At 40.9% G+C, this 12,580-nt stretch overlaps 1 protein-coding gene and 1 pseudogene across 1 annotated transcript in view; both read left to right on the forward strand.

The window, feature by feature from the left end:
• The window catches only part of SIPA1L1 (signal induced proliferation associated 1 like 1), a 355,546-nt gene that overhangs the window by 160,734 nt on the left and 182,232 nt on the right, over positions 1-12,580 (forward strand). The gene's annotated exons all lie outside the window — the stretch shown is intronic.
• LOC118624381 lies at positions 7,455-7,987 on the forward strand (annotated as a pseudogene).

Raw genomic sequence — 12,580 nt, forward strand, 5'->3', positions numbered from 1 at the left:
GTTAGAGTGTTGGCCCGTGGACCAAAAAGTCGCAGGTTCGATTCCACTTAAGGGCATATACCTCGGTTGCGGTTCAGTCCCCAGCCCTGGTCGGGGTCGTGCAGGAGGCCACCAGTGGCTGTTTCTCTCACATCGATGTTTCTCACTCTCTCTCTCCGTCCCTCCCGCCCTCTCTCTCCCACGCGCTCTATCTGAAGATAAACGGAAAAGTATCCTCAGGTGAGGATTAAAAAAAACATGGATGGGTATTTTATAATGTTTACAACTAGAGGAGTCACTGCCCTTTGTGAATGGCAGTGAGTTTCTGTCAGCAATGACCATGGAGTTCCTGGCCACATGAAAAATAACTGGCTTCTGTAATTATTACTTCAGGGTTCAGTCTCACTTCTCATCCAGCGAGAGGATTGTTTCTCTGATGACTGGACCTGTAACCTTTGTTAAGCTTTTATAGAGAATTCTGCTTTTGGGGGGATTTACCTCTTTGCCCTCAGGCTTTTCAATTTGTACAAATCGATGTGAGAGGCTGCTGTCACGGAGGGATGTGTGCCTTGGACTACAGACAGTATAACTTTCAAGAAGAATTAAGAGATGGGGAAGACATTTCCTTCCCCTCTCTCCCAGAGTAATTAGAAAGCACAACTGTTGTTTGTCTAAGTCCCCAAGCCCCTGCAGGTAAAGAAATGCTGCTTCTGCAGCAGATCTGACCCGAGCGGGCGCCCCGTTCAGCGGGAGGCCGCCCTGTCACGTTTGCAAGCGGGCCTCACGCTGCTTCTGCGCGGGTAGCAGCACCTACCTCATCACGGCCTTCTGCATCTCCCAGTAGACCTGAGCTGACTGAATGGGAGCTCTGAGAAGACTGCTGTGCGGACTGGACCTTCCTTGGAGCTGTCCATAGTTTGCACTGACAAGCCTCATGGAGCCGTTTCAGGACACTAATCGCTGGCTGTCAGCAGCTTGTTCGGCTCCGGGGAAGAGCTGGGCTGATGGCTGCCTGTCTGTAAGACTCGCCTTTTCCGAGCTCAGCTGCCTCCCCCTTCCAGTGTCCATTGAAATCAAATCTGTGGAAGGCTGGGATCAAGTTGACTCGCAAAGTTTGTTTTAAGGAATTTTTGTATTTTGTGAAGTATGGTATTATTATAGCTGGGGCTAATGAAAAAGTTATCAGTTATCTTAGAAGTGATGTCTTTGCTGAATAAGAAAAGGAAGGGTACGAAACTCTGAGAGAGAGAATTTGAGATTTTGCTCCCCAGCACACATTATCAGTTTGGTCCAAAGATACTTTTATTAAAAAGAAAAAAGAAAAAGAAAGATACAGTAGCAAAAATACAGTAGCAAAACTGACCATGATGAAATTTTAATTTTTAGGATAGAATTCTTCTTCAGAAGAGAGATGATGTTTAAACTTATCAGTTATTTGGGCATCTTAAAGTGTTTGATCATCTCAAAAAGTACAGAGAAAAGACAGTTGTAGCTTCCATAGCACCCACACCTGTTCATGCTATACGGAATATACTTTCTCGTCCCTATCTCTAGTGAGCATCCTCCATCGGAAGGGAATTAGCTCCTTTGTTGGACCATTTATGAACTGATAGCTTCCACCTATTGCTGAGTAAATTAACCTACAGAGCATGTTCCATATGTAGAATGTTTGGCTCGTGTTTATTAGTCTGTGACATCTCCATCTTAAGGATAAGTAAATAAAGGCCCAAGTGCATAGTAATTTGTTCAAAGTAGCAAAACAAGTCATTTAAAGAGCAGGAAACAGATGGGCCCATGCATGCTTGCTGTAACAGTTAATCCATGCTGACACAGTGCTCACACCACTCCAAACAGATTCCAGGCTGGCCAGCTATTCTGTCACTATTTAGGCAAATTTACGGCGGCTGCACAGTCATAGTTCAAGGTTCTCCTTCCAGATCTTTTGCACTGGATGACACAAGAATGGAGAAACACCCAAGGATCGGTGGTAATAGATGGACTGTTGGGTTAAAAGAGAGGAAGGAGTCAAAGATAGTTTTGTGGCAAGATAGTGGACCCAGCCTGTGAGAGAATAAACCCAAAACCCTTCCTCTGTTCTCCATACTTAACTCCATCCATGCTCTATAATGTCCTGTTCCTTCTGCAATCACCCTCTTCATCCTGTCTGTCCTGTGGTCCTCTCACCTTCTCCAGATGTCAGTTCTGTAATCATGTCATTCCCTTCTCTCCTCCCTTCATCGCTTCATGCCTTTTCTTTGCCCATCACTATCCTTCAGCTCTTTTTCTCTCCAGCACAACCTCCCCACTCTCCAGAATCCTCTCATTTTCTCTTTCTCGTTTCTAGTATGGGGAAAACAAAAACTGGGGGAGGGGGAAGGATTACTCTATCACTCTTTTATACTTTTTCTTCTTTTGTTTTAAAATGGTAGTGTGTTTTTTTGAGATATAAAATACATGCAATAAAATGCGTAGATCTTAAGTGTTCTTAAGATTTATGTTTCTAGTTATTGGCTGTTATGAATAAAGCAGCTATAAGCATTCTTATAAAGTCATGTTTGGACATATATTTTCATTTCTCTTGAAGAAATACCTGGGAATAGAATTGTTGGATCTTAGAATAGATGTGTGTTTTACTATATAAGAAACTGCCAAAGTGCCCAGGCCGGTTTGGCTCAGCGGTTGGAGCCTCGGCCTACAGACCAGAGTTCTGGGTTTGGTTCCCGCTAGGGGCATGTACCAAAAAAAAAACACACACAAAAAAACTACCAAAGTGTTTTTCCAAAGTGGTTGTGCCATTTTATACCTGCATCAGCAATTTATTATTTATTTTTAATCCTCACTGGAGGACATTTTTTCCATTTATCTTCAGATTTAGTGGGAAGGAGAGGGGGTGGGGGGAATAGAAAAATCATTGTGAGAGAGACGCATTGACTGATTGCCTCCCTCATGACCCCAACCAGGGCCGGGGACATACTGCAACCAAGGTATGTGCCCTTGACCGGAATCGAACCTGTGACTCATTGGTCCACGGGCCGACACTCTAGCCACTGAGCCAAACAGGCCAGGGCTGCATCAGCAATTTTTGAGGTTCTAGTTGCTCCACATCTTTACTAGCTTTGGTATTATCAGCTTTTTTTTTTTTTTTTTTTAATTTTAGCCATTCTGGTGGGGTGAGTGTGAAGCAGTATCTCATTGTGATTTTAATTTGCTTTTCCCTGATGACTAATGATTTGGGGCATCTTTTTGTGTACTTATTGGACATTCATATATCATTTTTTGCACAGTCTTTTCATGTCTTGACTGTTTTTTAAAATGATTATTGAATTATCATTTTATATATAAGATTTTAAATACATAAAATGTGTATTGTATATTCAAATAATAAATGCACACACTTAATGGTGCCTCTTGATGAGCAGAAATTTAATTTTAAGTCTAATTTATCATTTTTTTCAGGCTTAGTGCTTTATTGTGTATTACCTAAGCAGTCCTTGCCTATCCATTATTGTGACTGTATTTTCCTGTGTTTACTTAAAGATGCTTTAGGCTTTTATCTATTACATTTAGGTTCGTAACCTATCTTTAACTTGTTATATATGAAATAAAGCAACTGTTGAGGGTTCTTTATTTTTCTTACCTATATCTACTACCATATGTTAAAAAGAGTTTTCCTATTGATCTGAGTTGGTGTCATGGTTGAAAATCAATTGACCGTATATATTTGTGCGTCTGTTCTACTCTCTTCTGTTCTATAGGCCTCTGTCTCTCTTTGTGCCAGTTACACCATCTTGAGTACTGTAGCCTGTAAGTTTTGAAATCAAATAATTAAATCCTCCTGCTTTGTTGTTTTCATGATTGATTTGATTGTTACAGATCTTTTGCATTTTCATATAAATTTTAGAGTCAACTTGTCTTTTTTTTTTTTTTTTTAATCAAAGGCTGTTAAATTTTGACTGGGATTTTATTGAACCTATTTTTCAATTTTGGAGAATATACATTTTGATCATACTGAGTCTTCTTAAATCTCTCCACTTAATTTTAGCAGTGTTCTGTAGTTTTCAATATAGAGGTTCTCCATATCTTTCATTAGATATATTAGATTTTTATGTTCCTGTAAATAATACTGTTTTAAAATTTCATTTTCAATTGTTTACTTGCTAATATAGAGACATACAATTGATTTTTATATATTGACCTGCAAAATCCTAAATTCACTTGGTAGTTTGTGTGTGTGTGTGAGATAGGTTTATTCACATACATAATGATGATAGATGTCTGTGAATACTGAATAATGACAATTTTACTTCTTGCTTTCCCATCATTATACCTTTTTAAATTCCCTTTCCTGGCCTTACTGAACTAGCTAGAACTTTCAGTAAAAGGCTAACTAGAAGTGGTGAGAATAGAATCCTTGCCTTATTACTGATCTTAGGAAAAAATAGTAAGTGTTTCTTTGTTAAGTTTATACCTAAATTTTTTGCATGGTGGCTTCAGCTCTTAAAGCCCTCTAATTCTTTGATCTCCTAGTTTCCAAGTACAAGGTTCTCATTCCATAGATTTCTGGGCTTTTCTTTGCTTGTAACGTTACTGTGTTACCCTCATTCTTTCTTTGTTTTCTGCCTCATTTCCCAAAGGATAACTCTTCCTTCCTTCTTCTTCTTGGTTGTACCTCTGTGAAAGTAGCTTCTTCTCTTTACTGGCTTTTTCTTTTCTTACTCATTTATTTTTATATCAAATATGTATTGAGCAGGTACAATATGACTGATGGTGCTGGAGTCTGGGCTATACAGGTTGATGAGAACTGGTCACTGCCTCCAAAAAGGTCACCATAAAGCATGGGAAGTGCTTTGGAAGAATGGCTGGTTCCTTGGACTCCTGGATGGGAGGGACATCTCACCTGATCTGGTGGGCAGCGAGACGGCCTGTGTGGGGTGGTGATAGTACTGTCCCTTCGCTGCACGTGCAGTTGCCCACACTATACTGTGGTGTGCATTGCTTTGTGCTCCATGCAGTTTTTATGTAAAGAGCTTCCCTAATAGCTCTTTAGCACTCTATGGTAGTAATTTGTTTATCTATAACTTTAGAGACTGTATAATTTTATTTGTATCAGAACTCAAAAATGTTTTGGAATAAATGAACTCACTGAAAACTTTTTTTTTGTTCATATGTATCTTTTACTTCATTGCCAAATGGAATTTTTATTATGAAAATAATTTTGAAGTGTATTGATTTCCCAGGATGATTTTTGTTGACATACTGCTGTGGAGGGCTCCTTTCCCTTCAGGCTGCTGGGCAGTCGGTGGCTGTCTGACTGGCTACTGTAGGCAGAGCCGACTCTGTCTTTCCTTGAATAGCAAATGTTCCTGAGCCACACTCCTCTAGGATTCCTGCGTGGGGGGTTTCATTCCATTTCTTCACCCAAACAATGTGTGTTTCTTTCTCTTTGTGCATCAGAGTGCTTCTTATTAAAAAATTCTGTTTTTCTTTTAAAAGCCATAATGACATCACAGAGCACTTTTTTTTTTTTTTTAATCCTCACTTGAGGATATTTTTCTGTTTATCTTCAGATAGAGTGGGAGGGGAAGAGAGCGAAAGAGAAGGAGACAGAGAGAAACATCCATGTGAGAGAGGCACATCGACTGGTTGCCTCCCATACAACCCAGACCAGGGCTGGGGTTGAACCACAACCGAGGTACATGCCTTTGACCGGAATCAAACCCATGACTCTGGTCCTCAGGCTGACATAGAGCACATTTTTAAAAGGAGGTATAGCCCTGGCCAGTTTGGCTCAGCGGTTAGAGCGTCGGCCTGCGGTCCGGAGAGACCCGGGTTTGGTTCCCGCTAAGGGCACGTACCTCGGTTGCAGTTTGTCCCCGGCCCTGGTTGGTCGTGCGGGTGGCAGCCACTCGATGTGTCCCTTCACGTCGATGTTTCTCTCTCTCTCTCCCTTCCTCTCTCTCCCTCCCACTCTACCTGTAAAAAAATTGAAAAAAAATATCCTCGGGTGAGGATAAAAAAAAAGAAAAAAATAAATAAATAAATAAAAGGAGGTATAAACTAAGGATTAATATATTTTCAGATCATTGATTATACAGCCATGAACAATGTCTTAATGCTAATAGAATAGATTTAGTAGCATTGTTTAGTGATTTCACTGGAATAAAGATGGAAAAAAATTCAACATTTAAAAAGTAATGTGGGGGTGGCCTGAAGAATGGGACTATATCAAACTAAAAAACTGCACATCAAAATGGAACCCACTCTATGGGACAGCATAATTGCCAATGATGCATCAAATAAAGAGTTAATCTCCAAAATATATAGAGTACTCATACAACTCAACAAAAGGAAGATAAAGAATCCACTTAAAAAATGGGCAGAGAATCTAAATAGACACCTCTCCAAACAGGACATACAAATGGCCAAGAGACATATGAAAAAATGGCCAGTGTCACTAATCATCGGAGAGATGCAAATTAAAAGGACTATGAGGTATTACCTCACACCTGCCAGAATGGCTGCCATCAACACATCATCAAACAACAGGGCAGGCGAGGGTGTGGAGAAAGGGGACTCTAGTACTTTGCTGGTGGGAATGCAGACTGGTGCAGCCACTATGGAAAACAGTATGGTGTTATCTCAAAATTAAAAATTGATCTGTCATTTGACCCAGTGATTCCACTTCTAGGAATATATCCTAAGAAACCTCAAACACCAATCAGAAAGAACATATGTACCCCTATGTTCATAGCAGCACTATTTACAATAGCTAAGATCTGGAAACAGCCTGGGTGTCCATCAGCAGATGAGTGGATAAAAAGTTGTGGTACATGTACACAATGGAATACTATGCAGCTGTAAGAAAGAAAGATCTCTTATCCTTTGAGATGACATGGAGGGACCTGGCGAGTATTATGCTAAACAAAACAAGCCAAGCAGAGAAAGACAAATATCACATGATCTCACTTATTTGTGGAATATAATGAACAGAATAAACTGGTGAACAAAATAGACCCAGAGACATGGAAATGGGGTACAGATTGAAGGGAAGAGATAAAGCAAAGAACTTATACGCATATATGCATAACCAATGGACACAGACAACAATGTGAGGGGATGGGGAGAAGGATTGGAAGGAGGGTGTCAACAGGGGGAAAAGGAGAAACATCTGTAACAAAAATAAATTAATAAAATAAATACTATAACCTTTTTGGTTAAAAAAAAAAAAAAAAAGATAACGCGGGGGTAGCCTGAAGAATGGGAAGGACCAGAGGAGGGAGCCCCAAGGAAGCTCTTGGCTGGCCCCCAGCTCACGCCAGAGCTGAGACTTTCATTACAGGAAGTGGGGCTGTACCCCACCTCCTAACATCAGGAGTCGAAAGTGAACATTTCTGGGGCACTGATGAGGGGTGGAGGTGACTGTGTGGAGAGAGTGTCTTTTCTTGGCACTTGGATTTGGCTCCTTCATTTCCAACATGGAAGAAACTTACATTGATTCCCTGGACCCTGAAAAGCTATTACAATGTCCCTTTGGTAAAAACCTCCAGATCAGAGCCTGCAGGTTTCCCTATCATCTCATCAAGTGCAGAAAGCATCATCCTGATGTCAAACTAATGGGGTACTTGTCCCTTCAATGCTCGCCATCAGGTTTCTCGGACCAAAATCAGTCATCATATCTCAAGCTTTGATGACAAAAGTTGTATAGAGCAAGACGTTGTCAACCAAACCAGGAACCAGGGAAAAGAGGCTCTGGCTGAGAGCACATGGCAGTGCCCTCCTTGCGGTGAAGACTGGGATAGATTTGTGGGAACAGACCAGCACCCCATATGTCTGGGGCGCAGCCAACTACTGTGGCAAGAACAGCCCTGCAAGCAACATAGTTACGGAACATGAGTAACCTAGCTTCAGGCATGCGTGTCCCCAAGTCTCTGCCGTGGAAAAACAGTGGAAATGCACAGTAACTGACTGTCTCAAATGCTGACCCTAAAAGACTCTTGCTTCTTCCTTCTACCAGTGGGTTCTTCATTTTCCCCCTAATCAAATTATAGAAAGATAAATTGTGTCTTTCAACCTTATTTAAAGATAATAATAATAAAATAAACATAAAAAGTAATGCAGCCCTGGCCGGTTTGGCTTAGCGGTTAGAGCATCGGCCTGCGGTCCAGAGAGACCCGGGTTTGGTTCCCGCTAAGGGCACGTACCTCGGTTGCAGTTTGTCCCCGGCTCTCATTGGTCATGCGGGTGGCAGCCACTCGATGTTTCCCTTTCACATTGATGTTTCTCTCTCTCTCCCTCCCACTCTCTCTGAACAAAAAATGAAAAAAATGTCCTCAGATGAGGATAAAAAAAAAAGTAATGCGAATTGGGTTAGAGATTTCTTGTTTCAGGCGAATTGGGTTAGAGATTTCTTGTTTCAGGCAAATGTATGCTACTTAGTATCCATGAGATGGGTCTGTATAGCTTTACTGTGCTTAAGCATAGTGTCACAAGTCTGTAACCCAATTATGTAATGAAAGCTCTGCTATCAGCATTTTATTCCCTGAATTTCTGTCATTTACAAAATTTAAATTGTTTAGAAAGATAAAGAAATTATCTTTTATTGCTGATGGATTTTTAAATCTATATTCTTACAGAGAAGAATGTGGTGATTATAGAAAGTGTTTATATACCAAATAAAATCAGTGTATATGAGTATGTTTTATGATTATGTTTTTTTTTTATTTTTAAGCCTCACCTGAGGACATTTTTTTCATTTATCCTCAGATAGAGTGGGAGGGAGGGAGAAAGAGAGAGAGAGAAACATTGATGTGAGAGAGACACATCGACTGGTTACCTCCTGCACAACCCTGACCAGGGCTGGGGATGAACCACAAATGAGGTACATGCCCCTGGACTCGAACTTGTGACTCTATGGTCCGTGGACTGACACTCTAACCACTGAGCCAAACTAGCCAGGCCTATGATTATGTTTTAAAATGCTCTAAAAGTGCAGATATCAACATTCAATCAATTGGACAATCAGTGTTTTAAGTATAATTTGCATTAGGTTGTTTACATTTCTAATATTCTTATGTTGGGGCTCAAGGCAGACTGCCCCAGAGTATGCCACAGTGGAATATTGGTTATTTTAAATTAAAATTACTTGAGAAACAGTCAGTATACGAAGGACACGCTGACCCTTCTCTCTGTCCCCCTGAAAGCAGGAAATAAATCTCCCATGTGAAAGGTACTCTCCTTGCACCAGGAAATAGAGAGACAGCTTCATCTCCAGACCCAGAGAATTCAGGGCTGAAAAGCCTACATAAGTAAACTTTGAGTTTTGATTTTTTTTTTTTTTTTAACTTTAGAGAGGGAGAGGAAGATAGAAACATTGATTTATTGTTCCATTTATTTTATGCACTCATTGGTTGATTCTTGTATGTGCCTGGCCCTGCAACCTTGGCCTATTGGGACATTGCTCTAACCGAATGAGCTACTGGGCCAGGGCAAACTTTGTTACTTCTTTACTGATTTACTACTCTATGCCCAAACTCTGCTTAGATTCCTCACTAATTAAGCACTCAAGCCTATGTTTCTTTGCCCTATTAATTCCTCACAAATTTATTCTTTCTTTGTCTAAAAGGATAAAAATATGCCTATTTTGGTCATTTCTTTAGGACTCCATATCTGTGAGACCTCTGTATGTACAAATTAATTATTCTTTCTTCTGTTAATCTGTCTTGTGTCAAGTCAGTTATTAGATTAGCTCCCCCAACCCCAAACAAGAAGGGTAGGGAGAAATTTTTCCCTCCCTGAAACGCATTAAAAATAAAATAAATTTGGCATTCAGTATAAAAGTGAAATGAAAAGCATGATTATATAATGAAACTATTTGAGCCTTACCTTTGGAGGTTATTATTGTTTTTATATTTAAACTTAAGTCTGCTGTCTTGGGTTTTTTCCTTTCATAGGATTAAAATGCTTCATTTTTAATAAACTTAATAAGAGTTCAGTGTGATTCAGCATGTGACTGCTGTTTTTAAAAATATATATTTTATTGGTATTTTTGGAAAGAGAAGAAGGGAGAAATAGATAGAAACATCAATGTGAGGGAGAGACATTAATCTGCTGCCTCCTGCACGCCCCCTACTGGGGATCCAGCCTGCATGTGCCCTGACCTGGAATCAGACACCTCTCAGTCCATGGGATGACACTTATTCCACTGAGCCACACCAGACAGGCAGCATGTGGTTGTTTTTAAGTGCTGGACAAAGATTTGGGAGGTCCCTTTGAAGGGTGACCGCAGTGGGTGAGGGCCCCACTATGAATGGAGGGTCCATTCACTAGTAGATTGGGGGCTTAGTCGGTGTAATTTGTTCCTATTAATTGAATCTTTCTGAAATTCTACCTTTTCAATTATTTTATCATCTTTCAGACCCAGTCTTTTTTGGTGAGATTGTTTTAGTTAATGCCCTGAGTCTTCTTGCTCCCCTCACCGGGATGTTTGCCCTCATTTGGAGAGAGCTGTCGCACAGGGGAGCAAGTAATTCTGCAGTGTCCATTCCAAGCCCTAGGGTCCCTTTTGGTTATTTCTGATGTTTTATTTATTCTTTTCATATCTCTGCATAGATTGGCCAGATAGAGTTAGATTGCACAACGTCAGCTGCAAACATTTGATATTTTCAGTCACAAGTTAACCAATTGGGAGTTTCAGTTTAGTACTCAGAACTAGGTCACCAGACACATTGTATTAGTCCCATAGTTTAAATGGGCCATCTGTTGAGTCCCTCTGTTATCTATTCCTTTTTTGAATAACAGTGCACCCAATTTAAGTTCCAGCCAAGGAGGCTAGGAGCCTTTCCAAAGAGACTGATGCACTGAACTGTGGTCCCTCCACTGAAACTTGCCCTGGAGAGTTTTCATTTTCCACGTATTTCCTTCTGTATTCCTTTTCCTCAATTGTGAGAGTTTTTGATTGTGGAACTTGAGGGTCATGCTCATTGAAGAGAATTAGAAAAAGCGGGGGGGGGGGGCATAGGGTTGGAAGTAAGAAAAAGGGGCCCTTTATCAGTAGCAATAATGGGATTTCTTCGCAATGAGGCTTTGGGGAAAAGAAGGGCAAGGCTGGACAGAAATCTGTTCCGTACACTTGGCTCTTCTGTGACTCCTGGGAGAGGACTTCAGAAGGGTTGGCTGAGGCCTTAAGCAAAGTAGCTTAAATGAGTCTCCCAAACCATCTGCAATGTGTGTTTTACTTTGTATTTCTGATTTTCTGGGTAGATCTGGAAAGTAAGAATATGCATGGAGTCTTAAGTCTGAAAGGCAGTAGCTATATTGGTAGAGAACTGGACTGAGACATCTTTAAGTATATTATCTAGGAAAAAGAGAAATAGCATCTCTGTTCTGAGCCCTACCTGTTCCCTTCTCTCCTGATCATCTAGCGCCATCCGTGTGCCTCTGTGATTCCCAGTTCTGTACCTCCAGCTCAGACGTGTATTTCTGATTGCCTTCCCAATATCTCCACGCATATGTCCGATACGAGTTATGGTCAACACAAAACTCTTGATTTACATCTAGGGTGATCAGCTCATCTTGGTTTCCCAGGACTTTCTCAGTTTTAACACTGAAAGCCCCACATTCTAGGAAGCCTCTCAGTCCAGGCAAACCAGGATGGCTGGTCATCCTATTTATAGTTTTCAAAACTGTTCTCTCTGAACGCCTCAGAATTAGCCAGTTGCTCCAGATAAACATTCAGGAGTTATCCTTGATTCATCACTTTCTAAATCCATCCGTATGTCATGTTTCTTAACCACAACTAATCTGTCTGCATACCTTGCTTGCTGTTCTACCTCCAAAAATACCAGACTCTCCCCTCTTCTTCATCTCTGCTTTCACCTTAATGTAAGCCATTTGCATCTCGTGTGGGTCACGTCACCCGATGAGGCCATGGAGCCCTGCAACTGCTTCATGGTGACCAAGGCCTCCAGGTGTCCTCACAGTGTGATGCCAGTTGTCTCTCCTGACACACGGGCTTTCTTTACCTTGGACATGCTAAGTTTGTTTGTATTTTAGGGTCTTTCTTGTTGTTCTTTCATCTGTCTGGAATGGCCTTCCTTTGCATAGAGGATTCCTTCTTGACATTCAGCTCTTCTTAAATGACTTCTTCACAGAGAGGCAGGCCTACTTTGACCAACCAATTGATGAGAATAGTCAACCAGCCATCTTGACTACATTACTTTTAAAAACATTTAAAAAAATTTAGTGACGTTAGAGAGAAGGCGGGGGGGGGGAGGAGGGGGAGAAACATTGATTTGTTGTTCCACTCATTTATGCATTCACTGGTTGATTTTTTTTTTTAATATATTTTTTATTGATTTTTTTCAGAGAGGGAGAGAGAGATAGAAACATTGATGTGAGAGATAAACATCAATCGGCTGCCTCCTGCATGCCCCCTACTGGGGATGGAGCCTGCAACCCCATCATGTGCCCTGACCAGGAATCGAACTGGGACCTCCTAGTTCATGGGACGATGCTCGATCCATTGAGCCATACTGAAACTACCACTGGTTGATTCTTGTATGTGCTCTGACCCTTGGAATAACAGGACAACACTCTGACCAAC

Source organism: Molossus molossus, unplaced genomic scaffold (genome assembly GCF_014108415.1).
Source record: "Molossus molossus isolate mMolMol1 unplaced genomic scaffold, mMolMol1.p scaffold_m16_p_1, whole genome shotgun sequence".
Classification (NCBI taxonomy): Eukaryota; Metazoa; Chordata; class Mammalia; order Chiroptera; family Molossidae; genus Molossus; species Molossus molossus.